The 26,329-nt window shown below is 38.2% G+C and overlaps 1 protein-coding gene and 1 pseudogene across 1 annotated transcript in view; both read right to left on the bottom strand.

Annotated features, from left to right (window-relative positions):
- ANKS1B (ankyrin repeat and sterile alpha motif domain containing 1B) overlaps positions 1 to 26,329 on the bottom strand; it is a 985,090-nt gene that overhangs the window by 909,306 nt on the left and 49,455 nt on the right. The window lies entirely within an intron of this gene.
- Positions 10,095 to 10,841, bottom strand: LOC109382298 (transformer-2 protein homolog alpha pseudogene; annotated as a pseudogene).

Below are 26,329 nucleotides of genomic sequence, written 5' to 3'. Positions count from 1 at the left end.
GGCTGTCTGAAATACTGAAAACAATTTTAAAGAATTTTGAACAATTTTAAAAGATTGATATTATTTTTGTGTACCCCTTGGCATTCATAAATCCTAGACTTGGAATCAGTGCTCTCGTCTGAAAACAAATCATACTACCTGCCAAAAATATTCAGTAAAATTCGCCTCTTCTATTTGTTAAACTATTTGTTAGACTTATATTGAAAATTCTCTCTTTAGGAAAATAAGATAATCCTAAGTAATACATTAAAATAAAACCATGAGGATCTTATTCTTAATCCTTCCTAACAGTAGGTATATTATAATCTGAAGTTTTTTCCACACAGCTCCCAAATCTATGTTCCTTGTTAGTTCATCTGTCAGGATTCAGACCTTACCTTAATACCACAAACTACGTGACATTGGGCAAGTTTCTTAATCAGTGTTTCAGTTTTCATGTCTAGAAAATGGAGATGATGTTGCTCGTACCTACATCACAGGGCTGTTGTGAGCATTAAATGCAATAATCCATTAGTATTACAATACATAAGTAAATCACTTAGCACTGTCTCTAAATGTTCAACTATTATCTTTGCCAGCCTACTTATTTTTAAAATGAAACACTATAATGTTGAGTAGATATTTTGTGAGCATGAGGGGGATTGTGGATACAGGGCTTCACTTAGAGGTAACTGGGTTGAGAGGTAACCTTGCACTGGAGGGAGGACCTCCAGATATCAGTATCTGGAGGCATTTGCTTTAGATCAGCGGTTCTCAACCTTCCTAATGCCGCGACCCCTTAATACAGTTCCTCATGTTGTGGTGACCCCCAACCATAAAATTATTTTTGTTGCTACTCTATAACTGTAATTTTGCTACTGTTATGAATCATAACGTAAATATCTTTTTGTTTTCCGATGGTCTTAGGCGACCCCTGTGAAAGGGTCGTTTGACCCCCAAAGGGGTCGCAACCCACAGGTTGAGAACCACTGCTTTAGAGTCTTTCAATTGTTTCAAAGAAGAATATATTGATCACCTACCTGGAAAGTGGCTGCCTAGCTGACGATGTTGTGCAAATGAGTGGAAAAAAGGGATTCAATTGTTCTGTATATAAATTTTCTATCTATCCCCTTGTTTTCTGCTTCAAAACGTATCCCCTGACTTCAGCTGTACCTAATATCTACCTCCAAGCCCTTCAAATATTTAAAGATAGCCATTAATTTCTTCCTGAGTCTTCTGTTCTTAAGCTAGACATACTCATCTTCTTCAACTGTGTACTTATACTTCAGTGATTTTTTATTAATCCATTTAAGAAATATTTAGTGATAGACATTGAGATGGTTAATATTATGTGTTAGCATGACTAAGCCATGGTACCCAAATATTTGGTTAAAGATTATTCTAGAGCAGCGGTTCTCAACCTGTGGGTCACGACCCATTTGGGGGTCGAACGACCCTTTCACAGGGGTCGCCTAAGACCATCGGAAAACAAAAATATATTTACATTATGACTCATAACAGTAGCACAGTAGCAACAAAAATAATTTTATGGTTGGGGGTCACCACAACATAAAGAACTGTATTAAGGGGTCGCAGCATTAGGAAGGTTGAGAACCACTGTTCTACAGGTTTCTGTGAAGGTATTTTTAAAATGAGATTAACTTGTAAATCAGTAGTCTTTGAGTAAAGCAGATTACCCTTCCTAATGTGGGGAAGGCCTCATCTAACCAATTGAAGGCCTTAATAGAAAAAGACAGACCTCCCAGGAAGAAGAGAGAATTCTTCCAGTATATCAACTTTGAACTTTAACTGCAACTCTTCCCTGAGTCTCCTCCAGCTGGTCTCTCCTGAAGATTTTGGTCTCTCCACCGTCACCAATTCCTAAAATGCAAACACACACACACACACACACACACACACACACACACACACACACACACACATTCCTGTTGGTCTGCTTTTCTGGAGAACCTTGAAAAATACTTTCATGTTCCAGGAACACCAGTAGGACACACTACCCACCTTTGTGAACATCCCAATCTAAATTTACTTCACTATGTCCACATAACTCTTTAAAACTCTGCCTAAACCACACCATTTCAAATGCAATCTGACCAGAAGTTAGAACAAAATAAGCTGAGATTTCTCACCTCCAATTCTAGCAACTATTATTGTTTCTTCAATGCAGCCAAGGGGCAGCCTGGTTGCACCAAGACTTGCATTGAGCTCACTAGGATAAAATGCCATAAGCTTCCCATAAGAACTGCGGCCAAGCCACATCTCACCAATCCCGCATTTGTACAACTATTTTAGGGGGTCTGCACACAATGCCTAACATTTGTTTCTACTAAATTTTATCCCTTTAAATTTATCAAATTAAAAAAGACAAAGCTGAGATTAAGAGAAATCTCTGACATCATTAACCTTAAACAAAGTCTTAATTCACATAGTTTTGACATAAATGTGATGCTATTGCAAGTTTTCAGAGAGTATTTGATATGTAAGGAAGGCAGGGTGCATGTGGTTCCAGGCAGACCTGGTTTCAAGTGCTGCAACTAAACTTGGGAGTTTTATAATGGGACATACTGCTTATTCCTCAAAGAGTGTCAATTTCTTTTTCAGTAAAATAGGAACAATAAAACTCACATCAGAGGATTGCTCTGAGGATTAAAATACACATAAAGCACTTGACCTAATTAATGCCTACTACATAACAAGTATTTGACATGTGTCTCCCTTGAAACACACAGTAAAGTACTCAGAAAGAGTCAGAGCCATTCCAACTTCACATTCCCTTGGATCAGCCCATAGCCTAAATCACCTAGCCACTCCTGACGATGAAGGAGGAAGAGAGGAGAGAAGGAAGGAGAGAAGGAGGGGATGCAGATATGAATGATTTGTAGTTGTTGCACAAACTTGGAATAACGACAATGGATACTTTGGAATTTAGACATACATCCAGGGGGGAAAAGTGACTACTGTTAAAGGGCACACATTCTTTAGAAGATATCCAATAGTTAAGAAAAATACTTTCATTTAGTCTCTTGGCAAATTACAACTTCTAGCCAGAAAGGAATACATTCAATGACATTTAGGATTTGGTTAAACATTTGGTCAAATATTTAAATTGCATTTCAGAATGTTAGATTTGGCAAAATCTAAAATACATTTTGCCAAGTCCTTGACTTTTTTACTTACATGTATTGAAGGGAAAGCCAGCTTGTAGAGTTGAATCATTTAGATTTGACTCATTAAAATGTATAGTGTGTTTTATCAAGCCACAAAATCTGCCCCAAATAATTCACAGTTTACCTCAGAATAAAAGAAAGTCTTATATAAACCACAGCTCTCATACACTAAGTTGCTGAGACTTGGAAGAAGAGATTAACTCAGAAAGGACTCATGAAAGAAAGAAATTTTGAAGAGGTAATTAAATGAGTGAAATAGCCCTGAATACACAGGAAATGGAAAAACCATTCCAAATATGCAGACAGAAGTGATATTACATAACAGCTGACAAGGACCATATGCAAATTTCAGTTATTGGATTTTGACTTAAAGATACTTTTCAAAAATGTCTGGAAGAACAACTGGATCTTTGGAGCATCCATAAAATTACTGTCAGGATATATTTATTCAACAAATGATTACTGCGTGTCTCCACATACAAGCCTCTAAAAAACACTGGGAAACACTGCCGAATATGCCCTTATGTTCTGAAAGCTTACAGTCTATAGCAAACAGATTAAAAAAAAAAAACAGTGAAGACACAAAATAATTACCAACCACAGTAAGAGCTAGGAAGGACAAAAATATAAGTAGTAGTCTTTATACATAGGCTTTTAAGTTGACAATGATTAATAAAAATGAATAATAAATTTTCAGATTCTTAGAGACCTTGAAGCTCATCACATACAGTTTTTCCAAGGAGAACTTCAGACACTGTTGGGGATGGGGGACAGGGAGGGGGAGGGGGGATTTAACAGGCAAAAATAACCAATTTAATTATGTATGTACATATTAGGGTTCCTTAAGAATATGAGGCTGGAGGACATATCCAGCAGTTGAGGTTTATATGCCCTTGAGCTAAGTAGAAAAGGAGACAGTGGTTTGGACTTCAAAAGGGAGGAAAGCAATTCACAGGAAAATGAAAAAGTGCAAACGTTTGCTAAACAAATTCTTGCCAGCCACCCAGAAACAATGAGACTCGGAGGGAAGTCTAACAAACCGCCTTTACTTGGTTCCTCTCTGTTTGCCACATTTAGTTTGTATCATGCTTAGGCAATAGCTCCCTGCCTGGAGCCGCTTTTTCTATCTGAATTCCTTTAGGCAGGTAAGAAGGTAAAAGACTCTTCTTGACTCTTTGTTTCTCAAAAATAACCAGTTTAAACTAATCAATATCCCCCCAAAAATGCATATTTGGGGGTGGCAAATTCTGCTTCCCCCTCAGCATCAATACGTAAAGTGCTTTGATCAAGGCAAGGGGAAAAGCAGCAGCAAAGAGACCTGAATACAAGCTTCCTGACTCAGTATCTTAGATCCATTCCTTTATTCAAGTTTTACTGAGCATGTACTATGATAGGGCGCTATGCTAAGCACTGCAGAGTAGGCAAAAATTAAATACATGCCTCCCTAACTCTCAAAGAGCTGAGTATCCTGGAAGGGAGATCAGCATGCAAACAAATGATGTTCAGGAAAGTGTAGGTATAAAAAGTATCAGCGATGCTCTACTCCTGAGCTTTGGTTTTCTTAATTTTTTTTATCCAAGTAATACATGTACATAGTCAAAGAGTACAAAAAGACATAAAACACAGCAGTCCTGTGTTGACCCCTGTCCTGGTCACCCCACCATCAAGGCTCTCCCACTCCCAGGCGTAACCATGTTACACTCATTCAGCAGCTACTTCTGGCATTTAACTCCATGCTTCTAAATCATGTGTATATGCTGCTGATATTATGTTGTCCTACATGGTTATGAGGACTTTTCACTTTATACCCACCTCGTTTACCCCACCTCAGACTCCCAATATGGTTGAAATATAATTTGGGGCTATATCCATAATTGTTTTTACAATGACTAAGTAAATATTGCTTACTTATGTTTAACACATATATTACAGTTATATTTCCTTTCTGTAATACCTGTTTTTCCCCCCTGAAGTTGATTTGTATGCACTTTATTGCTCTTTTTTGATCTCTTGGTAAATTTCCCCCCACATTACAAGAGTTCTAAAGACATTCTAAGTCCAATTTTCCCAAAGTCAAACCTATCAGATAATATGGTTTTTCCCAGGGTTATACCTCCTTTGCCATCTTTCCGGTTCAGTTCTCATAGATTATACCTTTCATATGTAAAGATGGGGAAGCAGTAGTTGTTAGTGTCTGGAAATGTAACTCATTTCAAACAATCTACCTTGTTGCTTCCAACCTCACCCCTCACCTGCAATCTCACCCCACCTTCAATAATATCTAGCCCCCCTGATTCCTGAGTCTTTCTCAGATTTTGCTGGATGAATCATTTGCGTATCACTGGTATGTCCCTCATGCAGTTGGTTAGATTTGACATTCTCACTGCTAAGCTATCTACAATTCTTCCATCTGCTTCCTAGCTTCCTATCCTGTAGACAAGGGTTAGAGATATCTCCTGGTTTTACTAAAAATGGAATGTGTGTATCTATTGTTATTGTTTACATGTTGTTTTTAAGTGATTCCTGGTAAGGGACAGAAGGATTTTTTTTCCTTCCATTTTTAAACGGGTAAGACTCATTATGAACAAAATAGGTTCCATAGCAAAACTCTACCCACTAATAACAGGTAGCATTGGTGATTACACACCATCAGTTTAGCAAGGCTATTATGTTGTTGGTTATCCATTTCTGGTATTATGATGCAGCAGCATGAATCCTGAGATCAAACTGCCTAGCTTTGAATTCCATCTTCACTTTACTATCCATATGGTCTTGGACAAATTCTCTTTACATCAATCTCTTAATCTGAAAAATGTAAAGTGGTGGGGAGAATTAAGTGAACAAAGCACTCTGCATATAAATAATAAATACTGCTTACTGCTATTAACTCCAACAGATCCAATTTTCCAAAGTAGTGAGAGTGACAAGCACTGTTCTAAGTACTTTACAGGTGTTAACTTATTGGATCTTGAAAACAATACTATAATGTAGGTACTATTACCAGGCCGATTTTATAAAGGATGAAATTGATGCACAAATAGGTTAAATAACTTGCCCACGGTTACATAGCCAAAGATAGGTAATTGGGGTTTAATTCCAAGTAATGATTCTAGAGACTTTGATCTTAATAACTCAGGCTATGCAGCTCAAGGAGAGCATCATTCAAATTTGAGTCCCCAGGTTCTGTTCAGTTCTCTTATGGAAAGCCAGTCAAGTTATATTTGGTACCATCAACAAACAAACTTAAACATCCCAAAACGACACTGCAAAACGTGAACCAAATTATTTCTCCATTAAACTGCCTTCTGTGCAAAGGCAGTAGTACAGAATGGTTGTGTACGTATGATACTCATTTCCATAATGAGTAAAGAACACAAAACATAAAAATACCATGCAGGGGCCGGCCGAGTGGTGCGATGGTTAAGAGCTGGCTTGGGACGCCAGACGGCCCCAGTTCGGATCCCACCTATGAGGGCCAGTGACACTGCCCTCTACAGCTAAGATGCTGAACAACAGCTCAACCTGGAGCTGGGCTGACGTGAGTCTACCGTGTGTAGCCAGCAGCCAGCGTGAGCGGCCAGCAGCCGCACTGAGCGGCCGCCCAGAGGCCGGCGACTGATCTGCCTCACCCAGAAAGAGCACAATGATGGTGCCAACTTAGGCCAGTGAAGCAACATCCTCCACAACTAGACTGAAGAACAAAAAATGACAGCAACTTGTCTATTCCCCTTCCCCCAATTCCCCAGCACTGTTCCCATCCCCCCAATTCCACAATAAAAATCTTAAAAAAAAATACCATGAAGTTTTTAAGCCTATTGCTCCCAAATCATTCACTGTGATCATATCCCTTACCATACAGAAATGTGTTTTCTAAGTATATCTTCATTGTGTGAACTGAAAGATTTATAAAAGTGAAAACTTACCTTCCTCTGCCAAGAGCCCCATTAAGACAGAAGTTCTTAATTAACTAAGCAATTAGTCATGACAAGTGAAAGCTAAAATGAAACACAAATACATAATTTTGTGATTGTTTTTCCTCCACTAAAACCATTAGCTAGAAGTTAATAGTATGTGCCCGTTGGGTTCCGATTCTGAGCAAGATGGAAAAAGCATATTCCACCCTGTCTTTTCTACTGAATGCAGCCATCAGGAGGCACAGAGCACCTATTTGAAAGCTCCAAAGAGTAAACAGTAATAATAGGTAGATTAGATAAAAACACCAGAATTCGGGGGCTGGCCAAGTGGCTCAGTTGATTAAAAGTTAGCTTAAGAGCGCGAGTTCTGAGCAACAATTCCCACATGGGGCAGTGACGCTGCACCCGAGCTGAGCTGCCGCTGAGCTGCCAACAGGTGGCAGGATGGTCAGCTGGTGAGAGCACATGCTCCTAACAAGACTGCCTGTTCAATGGTGGGCTATGCCCACCCGCAACTAAGACTGAACTCAGCACCTTGAGCTGAGCTGCTGCCCAGATGGCTCAGTGGATAGAGTGATCATGCTTAACAACAAGGCTGCTGGTTCGACTCCCACATAGGATGGTGGCTACGCCCACCCACAGCTAAGATTGTAACACAGCACCTTAAGCTAAGAGGCCACGAGCTGCCGACGGGCAGCCAGATGGCAACTGGCACTCTCCACAACGAAGACTGAAGAACAACTTGGCTGGTCCCCCTCCCCAATTCCCCAACACCGTTTTACTTCAATTAAAAAAAAAAAAAAAGCAAAAGACCAGAATTCAAAATACCAACAATGTGTTTCTTTTTTTTCTTCAGTATCCCCAGGCTGGACTCAAGGTTCACCAAAGCCAAGAATAGATGTCGAGATGTAAACAGAGAAACTTCCAGAGACACACTCCAGTTCTGGCTCAACACGCAAGAAAAAGGATTCCTAACACTCAGTGACAGCAGGGTAAATCCCAATCTTTTTTTTAATTATTATTATCATTTTAAATGTTCTCTTCTCTTATGCTTCAGTCCCGAGGCAATTCTGTGGCAGTGGCAGCAACAAAAGCGAGTAGGGAGGGACCCACAGGTGCCTAAAACTTAAGAGGAAGGAAAAAATTCCTTTCCAGTTGCAGGAGTTACGGTCCAAGTTATATTTTATTGCGTTTTCTCTGTCTACTTGCCTCTTGGCCCTAAACATAGGTGCAGCCATGGGACACATGAAACACAACAGAATAACGAAAGCCCCAGGTTTCTGCCCAGGGGACCAAAAACAACTGGGGATGTTATAGAAAGGAAGAGGCTTGGCACATGAGCTCATCCTGAACTGTACATGCATGGATATGAACCGAAAACACCACAACAAAGATTTGAGAACTGAGCTAAATTATACACTGCTGCCCAGATCTCAGACTGACCATTTGGTTGCAAACCCATGGGACAGATCAAAATAGAACTACAAAGGCTTTGAAATGGAACTGACACTGAAGCCACAAACCACAGGAAGGCTGGTCAGAACTTGCAATCTGACTCTCTGAGTTGATTGTCCACTAAAATAAAAATATCAACATCCTTCACAGGATATAAATAAGACCAAGTCTCATAATATTCAAAATATCCAGAATACAATCAACAATTACTCAGCATTACAAAGAACTAGGAAAATTCCAACTAAAATGGAAGACAAACAATTACAGATTTCAACACCAACATGACACATATGTTAGAATTACCTGACAAAGATGTTAAAGTAGGTATTGAAAACACTCTTGAAATGAATGGAAAGGCAGAAGTTTCAGCAAGGAAATAAAAGATATAAAAAAGAGATAGATGTAAAATTCAGCTAAAAAAAAAACCACAATAACCAAAATTGACAAAAGAAAATGTCAGTGAACTTGAAGACAGATATAAATTATCCAATCTAAACAACAGGGAGAAAAAAATATTTTAAAAGTATATAAACAGTCTCAGGACCCGTGGGACAATACCAAAATGTCTAATTGCAATACTGATAACAAAAGATGAATATAAGTCACGTTTGACTTCTGCAATTACAAGAGGTGCTCAAAGTGGTTACTACCATTAGCGTAATTTTAACACAGTTTTTTTCCTTTCTTAAAATGTGTATACGTATTTTTGGTTCTTTCTCTCTCTCTCTCTCTCTCTCTCTCTCTCTCTCTCTCTCTCTCTCTCTCTCTTTCTATACATATATATATATGCTTATTTATATATATCTATCTATATTTATATATATATTTATATAAATATAAAATAACATGGGGGGTTCCTTTTTTTTTTTTTAAGATTTTTATTGGGGAATTGGGGGGATGGGAACAGTGCTGGGGAATTGGGGAAAGGGGAACAGACAAGTTGCTGTCGTTTTGTTCTTCAATCTAGTTGTGGAGGATGTTGCTTCACTGGCCCAAGTTGGCACCATCATTGCGCTCTTCTCTGGCGAGGCAGATCAGTCGCCGGCTTCTGGACGGCCGCTCACTGCGGCTGCTGGCCGCTCACGCTGGCTGCTGGCCACACACGGTAGCCCATGGCAATCCACTGTCACAGGGACTGCAGCCCACGCCGTCGCTGGCGACTCAGGCAGCCCAGCTCCAGGTTGAGCTGTTGTTCAGCATCTTAGCTGTAGAGGGCAGTGTCACTGGCCCTCATATGTGGGATCCGAACCGGGGCCCTCTGGCATCCCAAGCGAGTTCTTAACCATCACGCCACTCGGCCGGCCCGGGGGGTTCCTTTTTACTCAAGATGTTTAACTACTCAAAATGACAACAATTACATCTTTAAGAGTATTATAAAAGGGGTGGAAAACAGCAATACAACTGACAAAATGTAGATGCTTAATAAACCAAAGATTTTTTTAAGGGTTCTTTTTAAGATGTAGGAAGGATTAGAAGCTTAGGGAAATCCAGAATTAAACAACAAGAGAGAGAGAAATAAAAGAGATAACCATGTCCTCAACTGCTACCAGTCTGTTTATCAATAGTATCTTGAGCTGCAGGAATGAGATCTTGATCATGATTTGTATCGACTACAGTAAGGAGAAAGCCATCTTCTGCGCCAGTAATCAAAGTACTCAAATCTGTCATAACCCCACTCATATCCTCTATCGTAATAAGAATCTGACGTCTGCCGCCTCCGCCACCGCCATGAGTTGGTCTGCCCAAGTAGAAGCCTGGTATAAGGCATGTGCACACTCTTGGTGACAGACAATCCACACGAATTCTTCTACGGTCCAGCTCCATTCCATTAGCCCTCCCCATAGCCTCCTTTGAGTAATCCATTCTCTCAAAATAAACAGAAGCAAACCCTCTTGATTGTCCAGTTCTCTGATCATAAACAACACTGACACCACTCCTGGTCCATATGGAGAAAATACTTCATGAACATCTCTCTCTCTCTGTTGTGTACAAACTGAGGCCAGACACTCAAGGACAAGTTGGCTTCTGGATTTGCCCTGCTGCCTGTATGTCTTCTCTGGCTAGACCCAGAAAATGACTGGCACTTCCATGCTGGGATTCTGGTGTATATGACCTACTTCAAGATCACCTCCTAGGAGAGTGAGAATGGGATCTGGATCAAGTGTGACGTCTCTGAGAATGCCTCCTTCACATGAACTGTGGATTTTGATCTTGATCAAGAGTGGGATACAGAATGTTTAGAAACCCTTGATGGACTACGAGATCCTGACCTGCTCTCTGATTTTACACGAGCCAGAGTTCCCATTGGAGATTTTTTTTAAAGATTTTTTTATTGGGGAATTAGGGGAGGGGAACAGCGTTGAGGAATCAGGGAAGGGGAACAGACAAGTTGTTGTCCTTTTTTCTTCAATCTAGTTGTGGAGGATGTTGCTTCACTGGGCCATGATGGTATTATCATTGCGCTCTTCCCGGGTGAGGCAGTTGCTCGCTGGCCATTGGACGGCTGCTCACAGAGGCTCACAGCAGCTCACAAAAGCACACGCCCGCTGCTGGCCAGCCCCATTGCAGCCTACGCTGCCACCGGCAACTCACAGCAGCCCAGCTCCAGGTCGAGCTGTTGTTCACCATCTTAGCTGTAGAGGGTACAGCATCACCGGCCCTCATGTGGGATCTGAACCAGGGCCCTGCTGCTCAAAGCTGGTGTCCCAAGCCAACTCTTAACCAATGCGCCACTCGGCCGGCCCCCACTGGAGATTTTGACAGAGAGCGGCACTCTGCCCTTGAAGTTGTTCTCTACATCACTCAGGTTGGCCAGGAGCTCCCCAGAATTAAATAAGCGACAAGTGTTGGCTTGAGTATCAAAGGCCAATCAACCTGCTAACTGGGCCATGGAAAGAAGAAAAGATTTGCAACACAGGCCACCCAACTCCACTCCACTCCCACTTGGTCGCAGACTCCTATAAGATGGCACCGACATTGAAAAACAATAGCTAAAAATTTTCCAAACTTATTCTCTGTATCTATGGGTTTGTTTGTTTTGTTTATTTGTTTATTTTGCTCTCTAGATTCCACATAAAAGTGAGATCATATGGTATTTGTCTTTCTCAGTCTGACTTATTTCACTTAGCACAATACCCTCTAGCTCTATCCATGTTATCACAAATGGTAAAATTTCATTCTTTTTATGGCAGAGTAATATTCCATTGTATATATGTAGCACAATTTTTCTATCCAAATGTTTGAGAAAGACAAATGTCATATGATTTCACTTGTATGTGGAATCTAAAGAACAAAATAAATGAACAAACAAAACAGAAATAGACCCATAGATAAAGAGAACAAACTGATAGTTACTAGATGGTGGCGGGGGGAGGGTTGGGAGAAAGGTGAAAAAGGTGAAGGGATTAAGAAGTACAAATTGGTAGTTACAGAAGAGTCACAGGGATGTAAAATACAGTATAGGAAATACAGTCAATAATATTTTTAAAACCATATATAGTGTCAGATGGGTACTAGACTTATTGGGGGATCACTTCATAAATGATATAAACGTCTAACCACAATGTATGCTGTATACCTGAAACTAATATAAAATAATATTGAATGTCAACTATAATTTTTAAAAAAATAGTCACAGAGATATATAGTACAGCATAGGGAATATAGTTAATAATATTCTAAAAACTATATACAGTGTCAGATTGGTAACAGACTTATTGGGGTTATTACTTTGTGAGGTAAATAAATATCTAAACAATATGTTGTTTTGTACACCTGAAACTAATAAAAAAAACAACTTTACAAATTTGGTAAAAGACACAAACCCAGAGATTCAAAAAGCTCAGTGAACTCCTAGAATAAACCCAAAGATATTCATGCCTAGACATATGACAAACTTCTGAAAACTAATGACAAAAAATATTAGAAGTAGTCAAAGAAAAATGATGCATTACTTATAAGGATTCAATGATTTCAAAGGCTGAAGATACTTCATCAGAAATCTTGGAGGCCAGAAGAAGTGGCACACATTTTTAAAGCACTAAGAAGAAAGAATGGTCAAACCAGAATTCTAAAGTGAAAATACCCTTCAGGAATAAAGATGAAATAGACATTCTTAAATGAAGAAAAACTAAGAGAATCCATTAATAACAGACTTCTCAAAAAAAATTGCTAAAAGGAAGTTTTTCAGACAGAGGAGATGATACCAGAAGAAAACTTGGAACATCAGAAATAAAGAACAATAGAAACAGTAAATTTCTGGGTAAATATAATAAATTATTCTTCCATCTTCAGTTCTTTAAAATATGTTTGATAGTTAAGAGAAGAAGATATAGTATTGTCTAAGAGTTCTCAATGTATAGAGTCCAAAAATAGGCCCACATAAGTATGATCAATTGATTTTTGACAATGGTGCAAAAGCAAATCAATGGAGAAATAACAGTCTTTTACCATAAAAGATGCTAGAACAAATGGACATCTCTAAGAAAAAAAAAGCAAAACAACCCCCTCAAATTACTATATGTTTCATATCTTATAGAAAATGTAACTCAAAATATGTCATAGACCTGAATGTAAATCATAAAACTATTAACTATAGTTTTCAAAAACAACACTGGAAAAAATCTTTGTAATTTTGATTTAGGCAGAGATACAACATCAAAAGCATGATCCATAAATATTTTTTGATCAATAGGACTTCATCAAAATGAAAACCTTTTGCTCTGCAAAGACACTATTAAGACAATGAAAGTATAAACCATAGACTGGAAAAAAAATCTGCGAATCATATATTAAACAAAGGATTGTATCTAGAATATAAAGAACTCCTAAACTTAACAAGAAAACAAACAAAAAAACTCATCTTAAAAAATGGACAAAAGATTTGAAGAGATAACTGCACAAAAAAAGATACACAAATGTTAAATAAGAGCATGAAAAGATGCTCAACATCATTGTCACTGGAAAAACGCAAATGAAAATAAATTCACAATGAGGTGGCATTACACATGTATATTAGAATGAGAAAAAAAACAACTGACAATTCCAAGTGTTATCAAGGATATAGAGCAACTGAAACTCTCAAACATCGCTGGTGGGAATGCAAATGAATACAGCTACTTTGAAAAACAATTTGGAAGTTTCTAATAAAGTTAAACATACCACAAAGTTACACTTATCATACAACCCAGCAGTTCCACTTTTAGGTGTTTAAACAAGAGAAATAAATATTTATTTTCACACAAGCTTATATGTGAATATTTATAGGAGTTTTATTCATGAACACCAAAAACAGAAGAAAAAAACTGGTAAATGAATAAACAAATTGTGGTCCATCCTACAAAACAATACCATTCACCAATAAAAATGAATCACCGATACACACAACAACACACATGAATTATGTGAACACAGACTTCACTTATGTGAAGTCAAAGAAGTCAGGCACAAAACACTATATGAGGTCTGACAATTAAGATTGCAAACTTATCCTAGAAAAAGTGCTACATACCTCATTGCTGAATATCAGTACGGTCACCTTCGAAGTACTCCCCTGGGGAGCTATGCACTGGCGCCTAGTCCACCCTTCAAATCAATGTTGGAACTCTTTTTCTGGAATGGCCATCAGAGCTGTCATCATATTACCCTTGATGTCCTGAATGTCATCAAAATGTCTTCCTTTCAATATTTCCTTTATCTTTGGGTAAAGAAAGAAGTCATTGGGGGCCAGATCAGGTGAGTAGGGAGGGTGTTCCAATACAGTTACTTGTTTACTGGCTAAAAACTCCCTCACAGACAGTGCCGTGTGAGCTGGTGCATTGTCGTGATGCAAGAGCCATGAATTATTGGCAAAAAGTTCAGGTTGTCTAACATTTTCATGCAGCCTTTTCAGCACTTCCAAATAGTAAACTTGGTTAACTGCTTATCCAGTTGGTACAAATTCATAATAAATAATCTCTCTGATATCAAAAAAGGTTAGCAACATCGTTGCAACAAATTCGCGAACTTAATTGTCAGACCTCATATATATATATATATATATATATATATATATATATATATATATACACATATCTTAGTTTTTATTTTTCTCACTCTCTATATACATACATGCATGTGTGTCTATATGTATGCATATGAGTATATACATATGTGTGTATATATTTATATACACACCATAATGTAATGATATATAATACATATACTGTCAACAAAATTCCCTAGTAAATGTCCATCAAAAGATAGCAAATATTAGATTATGCCTATGGTTAAATGTTTACTAACTTTTCCTCATTTGTAATCATTAGCATTAACTGAAATTGACAAAAATGACACTGTGACAGATCTACTGTATATCCATAAGTCACATTAACAATTAGTTGGTAATTACTCACATCATTGTTAGGAACACACTGTTGGGCACACAGCCAAACATATACACAGAAAAGTACTCAGGAACCAAACCTTTTTTTTTTAATAGAAGCTGTCAAAAATGTTAAAAATTTGACTTTCAAGAAACACAAAGCATGATCTATAGAATACATATAGTGACACATAATTCTAGAGCAGCTAGCAGTATTAATAATCAACTGGAACGCAATCATGGATACTCCCCAAAGTAAATTCTCACAGAGCCATTTTAGATCTTTAAACTTGGCCCTAGACAGTCCAGGTATGTAAGGTATTAATGCCCCCATTTAATAAATCAGTAACTGAAAGGCTGAGCACAGACCACAACAGCAGTAAATGGTTAGATGGGCATTCATATTCTAGTGCGATGCTATCCAATATGGTAGCCACTAGCCACATGTGGCTACTGAGCACTTAGAATGTGCCTAATCCAAATCAAAAGGTTCTGTAGGTGTAAAACACACCAGATATTGAATATTTGGTACAAGATAAAAAATGTGTAATACATCATTAGTAATTGCTTATACTGATTACATGCTGAAATATTTTAGATATATTAAATACATTTAAGTTAATTTCACCTGTTTTATTTTTTTACTTTTTTAATGCAGTTACTTGAAAATTTAAAATTACATATGTGGTATTAGCATTGAATAAACTCTCCTGGAGCAGTACAGTTTAACAAAATGAGATATTTAGAGGCAAAGAGACTTAGATTTACATCCCAGACTCCACCACATACTTACAGAGTAACTTTACAGAAGATTAGTTCACATCACTGAGATGAACTTTTATCACACTTAAAATTAAAACATTAAATCTATAATATAGTTCCATTAAGAGGTTAAATGATACATAAAAGATCTAACAATGTGTCCTACAATTAATAGCCACTCAATGTTAATTTCTCTTTCCCTTCCCTTCCCTAGCCCATGTCCCTATTAATTTAAGCTGGAGTTAAACTTCTCTAGCAGACATGTTAGTCCCAGTGCCTACCATCCCCAACACATAACCCACAACCAGTAAAGCAGATAGAAGCTGGTGATCGCTCATTAGCCCACAGTGACACTTGTCTCAATTATGACCCCTATGAATGTGTAGTCTGATTGGCCCAAAGTGGATCAATTATGATTTGCTAAACCAGTCATTTTGCTCCCTGTGGAATTCATCCTAGTATAGACACAGACCAGTCAATAACAAGAGGATAAGGAAGCAGACATGGAGAGAGAACCAGAGGTAACAAGGAAAAAAGCCATTCACTCATTCCACAAATATTAATGAATGTCTGTTTGTTATGTGTTATATGACCCCAGAGGTGGTTAAGAGAGAAATGAATGCCTAGAGCTTTAAGAGATCCAGATGCTTTCTAGCTCCAGTCCACATTCCTCTTTACAATCTCTTTGTTTCTTAAGATGGATGGCTTAAGGCTCTGTTCCTTGAAACCAACATGATGTAACACAGTTTCACAAGGCAAGTCACAGAAAGGTGACTTTTTGTTAGATTTTTTTTTTAAAGACAAAATATGTCTTGCCCTAGGTAATAACTCAAGTTAAAAAAGGTTCCTCCTCAAAGGGAATTGTACCCTTTCCTAAAACTGATAAAGACTGAACAGAAAAGGACAAGTGGAAATAGGAAGGGGCACTGACCCTAAATATTCCTTTATAAAACAATCAGCACTAGAAATACGCTTATAAACGTCTTACCCTCACTGCATGGAAATGTGTAGGCAAAAAGCAAAAGCATATGCCAACTACAACTACAGACTATAAATAGTAGTAAAGACTTTTTCACTAACTCAAATGTAATCCCTGCATCTGAGTCCTGACCATTTTCCGCAGGGGAGTCTCTGGGCCTCACTAAAATAATTTGGGATCTAAGTCAGGGGAGGTAGCCTTTTCTTCACGCTAATGTATTACTGGACAGGCATGAAGTCTAGGCCAGGAGTGTAGTTATGTAATAGAAAAAAACAACTAATTGTTTTAAATTGCACCTTTGTTGATAAAATATCTCATTGATTTCAGCGGCAGCATAGGATTTGGTCTCTTAGCACTAAAGCTCCAGCCCTTGAGAAATGTCTCCCTTTGGCAAACTAGAGACTGACTTGTAAACCAAAATTTATTTACTTATTAAAAAGAACATTTTTTTATAATTATGTGCAAGAATAACCATGCTAAGAACTCAGTGCTGGTTTCAATCACGGCAAGTGGACATTCCCACTGGCCACATCCCCATGTTCACTCTACAGAGGAAGCATTGCTAAGCACTTACTCTGGACCAAGCGTTTCATACAGGTCATTATTTTCATTCTTATGAAAAACCAGGTGAGGCAGGTTGTGTGATCCTACTTTAAAATAAGGAAAATGAGCATCAGAGAGGTAATTGATTTGTCCAAGATTCCCAAGAAAGTAAATGTCAAAGAATGGGATCTGACCCAGGGCAGCCTTCCTCTTATCCACGATGACCCACAGCACAGCCTTTCCAGAACCATTAACGTCTCTAAGAAGTAAGGGTTAGAAAAATGAGTCTTTCCTGTATATGTCTCACTGACTTTGGATATTTCTTATTTCAAGAAAGACCTTTTTGCTTAAAGATCCCAAATCAGCCAACAGTCATTTTTCTAACATTATAAATTCTAAATGCAATTGTCAGTCAACTAAGGAAGGTCTAAAAACATCTTAAACACCCATTTCCCCCAAAATCCATACGGTGACTCTGCCTGCTGAGAAAGTCCACAATCAAGGCAGAGTACTTACCAAAACACTAACACTAGTTCCTTTCAGAAATAATCCAAGGCAAATACACTGCCATGGCAAGTTAAAAGAGGAAACCCTACTGATAAAATCACTTATTAATAGAATCTACAATGAACCAAAGTTCAGTCCTTTTACAACATTTTAGTAGTTTGCCAAACATATTAAAACCAGAACCCAAATATCAGAACGGAATTGTGGCACATCTTTAACTCTTCCAGAACCTCACTCTGCCTGGGGCTGAGATGCATCTTAACAAGCTTCCAGGTGATGCTCGAGCAGCAAGGAGCTAGGCTGTGTCTAGTGCAGAGGCTCTCAGCACAGCCCATTAGACTCACCTAGGTCGCACTGGCATATGGCAGAGCCCACTCATCTATAGTTTTAAAACCTCCCCAGATTATTCTAATGTGCACTCTGGGCTGAGAATTGCCATGGTTGAGAACCACTGGCCTACCTCATCAGAGCCTGATTTCTACTGAATGTCCTTTCTCTGAGCTCTTCTCCCCAAGTGCTACAAAAAGCCTGACCCTGGTTAACTCAGAGTTGAGTAAAGAAAATTAAATCTGGAGTGAGAATACTACTAGATACTGTGACGGTTAAGTTTATGTGTCACCTTGTCTAGGCTATGGTGCCGAGTTGTTTGATTACACACCAGTCTAGATGTTGCTGGGAAGGTATTTTTTAAATGGTATTAAATTTAAATCAGAATTTCAGTAAAGCAGTTCCCTCCACCCATCCCCCCGCCACCCATAATGTGGTTGGCCTCATCCAATCAGTTGATTGCCTTAAGAGAAAAAACTGAGGTTTCCAGAAGAAATTGAGCCTCTAGACCAGGGGTTCTCAACCTGTGGGTCGCGACCCCTTTGGAGGTCAAATGACCTTTTCACAGGGGTCGCCTAAGACCATCGGAAAACAAAAAGATATTTACATTACGATTCATAACAGTAGCAAAATTACAGTTATAGAGTAGCAACGAAAATAATTTTATGGTTGGGGGTCACCACAACATGAGGAACTGTATTAAGGGATCGCGGCATTAGGAAGGTTCAGAACCGCTGCTCTAGACTGTAACATAGAAACCCTGCCTGAGTTTCCATCCTGCCTGGCCTGCCCTATAGATTTCAGACTCAAGACTGCAATATCAACTCTCACCTGAATTTCCAGTCCACCTACCCACCCTACAGATTTCAGACTTGCCAGCCCCCACAATTGCATGAGCCAATTCCTTAAAAAATCTCTCTCTCCTCCCACCCCTTCGTGTGTGTGTGTGTGTGTGTGTGTGTGTGTGTCCTATTGGTTCTAATTCTCAACACACATATCATTTATTTAAATGCAGTCATATGCTAGAAATCACACTGTTATTCATATACATATTCTGATTTAATCCTTACAACCAAATTAAATAGTTGAAGAAGCAAGCTATAAGGAGATGTTTTGACCAGGAATGGGGAACTGATTGTCACAGGGAGACAGTATAGGAGATGTTAACACTAGGTGAGTCAAGAAAAAGCCAAGGATAAAAAGGTAAGTTTTCACAGAACAATAAAAGGTAAGGAGGAAAACCTACAGATTAAAAAAGGCTGTGCCCACAAAGGAAACCACTCATCTGCTTTCTGCTTCTATAGATTTGCCTTTTGTGAACATTGCACTTAAGTAGAATCATCCAATATGTAGTCTTTTGCATCTAGCTCTTTTCAGGGAACATAATGTTTTTGAAATTTGTTCCTGTTTTGGCATGTATCGGCAGTTCATTCCTTCAATGGTTAAATAGAATTCCACTGTAGAAATATACCTGATTTTGTTTGTACAGTCACCAGTTGACAGACATTTGCTTTGTTTTCAGGGTTGGGCTATTATGAATAATGCTACTATGAACATTCATGAATGTATTGTACATTTTCATTTCACTTGGGTAGATACCTAGTAGTACTATGTCATATAGTAAGTTTATGGTAAGAATAGAAAGAAGCCAAACTAACTTCTCTTTAAAACTTATACTTTAGGAAATAAGAATGTACAAGAAGTAAACAATAATAATGCCCTTGTTATTTATAACCTATCTTCTGGAGATTTCAAAGTGCTTTAAATCATAAAAGTCTTAAAATGATTCTAGGGAGACTTCCGCTTTCCAGTTCCACATGTAAGGAACTTGGAAGTCACTACTTCATCCTTACAACAAGTAAAAAGCTGAACAGACTAAAAAATCAACAACTGTTCTTGGATCCACAAGAGAGGGGAAGACAGGGCAAACCACAGCCTCGAAGATTAGAGAGGCAGATGAATAAAGGGGTCTCAGCTTAACAGAGCAGAGACTCACAAGTAGAAACAAACCACCATGGAACCCTGTACTGGGGTAGGAAAACTGAACTGCAATTGAGGGATTCCTGGTGGCTCAGTGTAAACAAGTCTGAGCATTGAAAACACCTGAGGTGGCTTTTATCAAAAACACAAGAGATAACAAACATTGGCAAGGACATGGAGAAAAGGAAACCCTTACACACTGTTGGTAGGAATGTAAATTGGCATATCCGAGCAGTTCCTCAAAAAAATAAAAATTTAACTACTAGATGATCCAACAATCCTACCCCTGGGTTTATATCTGAATGAACTGAAATCAGTATCTCGAAGGGCTATCTGCACACCCATGTTTCACTGCAGCATTATTTACAACAGCCAAAAGGTGGAAACTACATAAGTATCCATGAACAGATAAAAAAAGGTTGGTATACATGTACAATGGAATATTATCAGCCATGAGAAAGAAGGAAATCCTGCCATTTGCGACAACATGAATGGACCCTGAAGGCATTATGATGAGATAAGTCAAAAAGAGAAAAACAAATACTGTATATCACTTATATGTGGAATCTAAAAAACCAAACTTGCAAAAACAGAGTAAAATGGTGGTTAGCAGGGGATGAGAGTGGGGGATTTAGGGAGGTGTTGTTTAATGGCACAAACTTACAATTAGTAGATAAATAAGTTCTGCAGATCTAATGCACAACATAGTGAACAACATTGTATTATAAAAACTTCAAAGTTGCAAAGTACAAAATCTTAACTTATCAACACAAAAAAGAAAGGATAAATATGTGACATGAAAAAGGTATTAGCTAACACTACTATAGTAATCATATTGCAATATATAAAGGTATCAAGTCAACACGATGTATACCTTAAACTTATATGCCCATTATATCTCAATAATAATAATAAACAGCATTAAATTTTCTTTTTAAAAAAGTCCAGGGGGACCCTATCATACTCCCTCCCCCCAACACACACACACACACACACACACACACACACACACACACACACACACACAATAATGTAAGATTTACCTCCAGGAGCTCAACCAGATTCGCACAGTAACTATCAAAGAAAATTTCCCCTTGGCCTCTGACAGTGGATGGGGAAAGGAGCCATTTTGAAATACACCAGAGCACTCCATTCTTCTTAACAAGGTTTGCCCTCAGGGGAAACTAGTTAACCAGGAGTGTTACTGGATCCTAATTGACCTGGAGGAGGGAAATATCCAACTCCAGCCCACTCTAGTCATTCTGTCCCAGTGTGGAACCAGCTTTACAAAGTTGGAATAAATCCCACTTGGTCATGGTGTATAATTCTTTTTATACTTTTTAAAATTCTATTTACTAATATTTGGTTGAGGATTTTTGCATCTATGTTCATGAGAGATATTGCTCTATAGTTTTCTTTTTTTTGTAATGTTTTTGTCTGGTTTTGGTATTAGGGTAATGCTGGCTTCACAGAGTAAGTTGGGAAGTGTTCCCTCAGCTTCTATTCTAAAATAGATGGTAGAGAATTGGTATAATTTCTTCCTTAAGTGTTTGGTAGAATTTACCAGTGAACCCAGCTGGGCATGGTGGTTTCTGTTTTTTATTTATTGATTGATTTAATTATTATTTATTGATTCAATTGCTTTTAATATAGTACTATTCAGATCATCTACAATTGATGTAACCCATCATATCAACAGACTAAAAATGAAAAATTATATGATCATATCAATAGATGCAGAAAAAGCATTTGACAAAATCCAACACCCGGGACAGCCGGTTAGCTCAGGTGGTTAGAGTTCAGGGCACAGTGTTCATAACACCAAGGTTGCCGGTTCGATTCCCACATGGGCCACTGAGATATGCCCTCCACAGCTAGATTGAAACAACTACGTGACTTGACTGAGATGTGCCCTCCACAGATAGATTAAAACAACTACGTGACTTGACTGAGATGTGCCCTCCACAGCTAGATTGAAAACAACTACAGTAATACCTCAGTTTGCGGGCATAATTCGTTCCAGAAACAAACTACTCGTATTGCAAGACATTGCTCGTTTACCAAGTTAAAATGTATTATTAGCTTGGTGCAAAAGTAATAACGGTTTTTGCCATTACTCGTTTTTGCTATTACTTTTGCACCAACCTAATAGAAATGTTTGCTCGTCTTGCGGAACACTCGCAAACCAAGTTACTCGCAATCCAAGGTTTTACTGTACTTGACTTGGAGCTGATGGGTCCTGGAAAAACATACTGTTCCCTTTCCCCAATAAAAAAATCTTAAAAAAAAAATATCCAACACCCATTCATGATAAAAATTCTCTGAAAACTAGGAATAGAGGGGAACTTTCTCAACTTGATAAAAAGAAATATCTACAAAAAAACCTACAGTAAACATCATACTTAATGGTGAGTAACTTGAAGCTTTGCCACTAAGATCAGGTACAAGGGTAGAATGATCCTTCTCACCACTCCTTTTCAACACTGTACTAGAAGTCCTCACTGACGCAATAAGGCAAGAAAAGCAAATAAAAGGTACAGATAGGAAAGGAAGAAATAAAACTGTCTTTGTAGCACCTGCATATTCCCACAGCTTCTCAGAGTCCTATGGACAATGACTGAAGAGACAAACCATGCAGAAAACATCTAGTATACTAAAGTTTAACACTTAAGTAAGGTCATAACTATGAGTCTAATCCTTTTCTGTTGTTTTTGTTTTTATGGTTTCATTCAGGAAAGAAGAGGAGCTTCACTTAACTTTTGGCAGTTGACAATGCTTTGGGTCCTGTATTTGGCAGGAAGAATTAGTAAAATGAATGATACTATTTTTGGAAAATAAGTAACTGCTGTTTAGAGTAAATCAAAGGGGAACAGGAGAATGGAAATGCAAATTCTCAAGCATAGCCCCAGAACCAAATTAAGACCCGGTAGGTAGAATAACAGAATGTTCCATCAGCCAGGTGGCCCACTGGAATTTATAAGGAAATGCAGAAGGCATGGAGTTTGGGCAGGTCTATCAAGACAGTATGGGCCTTAGACATGGGAGGCCCAAAGACCCTTTCAGAATGCCTGTGAGGTGAAAATTTGTCATAAAAAAACTAAGATGTTACTTGGCCTTTTTCACCATTCTCAAGTAAACTAAGTTTTCTAACTATATAACTGAATGAACAGAAAGGAGAAATCCATGTCTTTTATTTAAATAGATGTCTTTTATTACATATATCCATTTCTAATGTATGAATTATAACAAAGATGAATATATACATGAAAAAGCTGTCTTTGTTTACAGATGATAAGATCATCTATATAGAAAAATCCAAAGTAATCAACCAAAAAAATCCTGGAACTAATAAACGATTATAGCAAGGTTATAGGACACACATTTTTTTCCCCTATATACCAGCAATAAGAAAGTAGAATTTGAAAATAAACACACAATAGCATTTGCATTTGTACCCCCAAAATGAAATACTTAGGTATAAATCTAACAAAAATGTACAAGATTTATATGAAAAAAACTACAAAATTCTGATGAATGAAATCAAAGGAGAACTAAATAATCAGAGTTTCTGTACATGGATAGAAAGCCTCAATATTGTCAGGATGTTGTTCTTCCCAACTTGATCTGTAGACTTAACATAATCCAAATCAAAATCCTAGCAAGCTATTTTGTAGATACCAAGACACTGACTCCAAAGTTTAGAGAGGCAAAAGACCCAGAATAGCCACCACAATATTGAAGAACAAAGTTGGAGAACTGACGCTACCTTATTTCAAGAATTACTATAAAGCTACAGTAATCAAGGCAGTGTGGTATGGGCACAAGCATAGATAAATAGAGCAATGGAACAGCATAAAGAGCCCAGAAATAGAGCCCCATAAATGTAGTCAACTGATCTTCAACAAAGGTGCAACAGGCAATACAACGGAACAAAGACAACCTCTTCCACAGATGGTGCTGGAACAACTGGACATCCACATGCAAAAAAACCTTATACCCTTCACAAAAATTAACTCAAAATGGATCACAGACCTACATGCAAAACTATAAAACTCCTAGAAAATAACCTAAGATAATGACCTTTGTCATGGTGAAGGCTTTTCAGGACACCATCAAAGACATGATCCATGAAAGAAATAATTAATAAGCTAGACTTCATTAAAATAAAAATATTTTGCCCTATGAAAGGCAATCTAAAGAGAATAAGAAGACAAGCCTAGACTGGAGAAAACATTTGCAAAAGAAGCATCTGATAAAGGACTGTTGCCCAAAATATACAAAGAACTCTTAAAACTCAACAACAAGAAAACAAACAACCCAGTTAAAAAATGAGCCAAAGATCTCAACAGATACCTCATCAAAGAATAGATACAGATGGCAAATAAGCATATGAAAAGATGCTCCACATCATGTGTCATCAGGGAAATGCACATTAAAATGACAGTGCAAGCCCACTACACATCTACTAGAATGGCCAAAATCCAGAACACTGACAACAAATGCTGAGAGGTATGTGGGGCAACAGGAACTCTCATACATTGCCGATAGTGATGTAAAATGGTACAGCCACTTTGGAAGACAGTTTGGCAGTTTCTTACAAAACTAAGCATACTTTTACCATAAGATCCAGCAATCACCCTCTTTGGTATTTATCCAAAGGAACTGAAAACTTATGTCCACACAAAAACCTGCACACAGATGTTTACAGCAACTTTACTCATAATTGCCTAAGCTTGAAAGTAACAAAAATGTCCTTCAGTAGGTGAATGGATACACTGCAGTCCAACCAGACAATGGAATATTAGCACTAAAAAGAAATGATCTATCAACCATGAAAAGACATAGAGCAACCTTAAATGCATATTACTAAGTAAAAGAAGCAATCTAAAAAGCCTACATACTGTTTGATTCCAACTACTGACATTCTGGAAAAGGCAAAACTATGGCGATAATAAGATCAGTAGTTGCTAGGGGAAGTGGGGACTAGGCAGAGCACAGAGGATTTTTAAGTCCATGAAAATACCCTGTATGATGTGTGTCATTATACATTTGTCCATATCCATAGAATATACAACACCAAGAGTGAACCCTAAGATAAAACTATGGACTATGGGTGATTATGAATTGTCAATGTAGGTTCATCCTTGGTAAAAAAAAAAAAATGTTCCATTCTGGTGAGTGATATTGATACTGGGGAAGGCTATGTATGCGTGGGAGCAGCGGGTACATGGAAAATCTCTGTACTTCCCTCTCAACTTCGCTGTAAAATCTAAAACTGTACTAAAAAAATTAAGTCTTACAAAAAATGATTCCAGGAAATGGACTGGTAAGCCAAAGTACAGTAAAAAGAATAGTTAATTTTTTAAAATCTTCTATAAGAAGCAGCTCCATGAATATGATAATAGGAAAAATATTTAACATTTATTTGGAGAGCTATACGTTACACAACTCTTTCAATCCTTACCATAATTCTGAAAGACAGGCAGGTCAGATTACATTATCCCTGCCTCAAAGCCAAGGAGGAGCAGTGACTCATAAAGGATACTTGCCACTGCCCAAGTCAGTTACCAAGAGGCAGAAGCAGGATTGGAACCTTGGTCTTCTCATTCCTGGATACTTTCTTTTCTATTTCATCCTTATTTTTCATATAAAACAAATGGTCAGTTACTGTTTGACAAATGAATGTACACAGTGCATAAGTAAATCAGATTTCATCAGAAAGAAATGTTGAACCTCTCAATTCCAGCCCCATATTTTACTATTATATATAACTTTCCCCTCTAACTACACTTTTCATTTCTGAAGAATGAGGTTTTCCCCTCTAAAGTATAATTATCCTCAGGGAAAGTAAATTTTCTTATGAGCGACTAAGCTGATAGACAGCTGATAGGCTAAAATTACCAATATTTTTTTCTAGATAAAAATCACAAGTTAGGGGCCGGTCAAGTGGTGCATTGGTTAAGAGCTGGCTTGGGATGCCAGCTCTGAGCAGCAGGACCCTGGTTTGGATCCCACATGAGGGCCAGTGACACTGCGCCCTCTACAGCTAAGATGATGAACAACAGCTCAACCTGGAGCTGGGCTGCTGTGAGTCGCCAGCGATGGCATAGGCTGCAGTCCCCTGCTGCAGTGGGCTGCCATAAGCTATTGTGTGTGGCCGGCAGCCAGCATGAGTGGCCAGCAGCCAGCGTGAGCTGCCATGAGCAACCATCCAATGGTTGGCAAGCAACTGCCGCACCCGGGAAGAGCGCAACGATCACAATACCAACATGGGCCAGTGAAGCAGCGTCCTCCACAACTAGACTGAAGAATAAAAGGACAGCAACTTGTCTGT

Source organism: Hipposideros armiger, unplaced genomic scaffold, assembly GCF_001890085.2.
Source record: "Hipposideros armiger isolate ML-2016 unplaced genomic scaffold, ASM189008v1 scaffold_63, whole genome shotgun sequence".
In the NCBI taxonomy this organism is placed as follows: Eukaryota; Metazoa; Chordata; class Mammalia; order Chiroptera; family Hipposideridae; genus Hipposideros; species Hipposideros armiger.
This window is presented reverse-complemented; position numbering and strand designations above follow the sequence as displayed.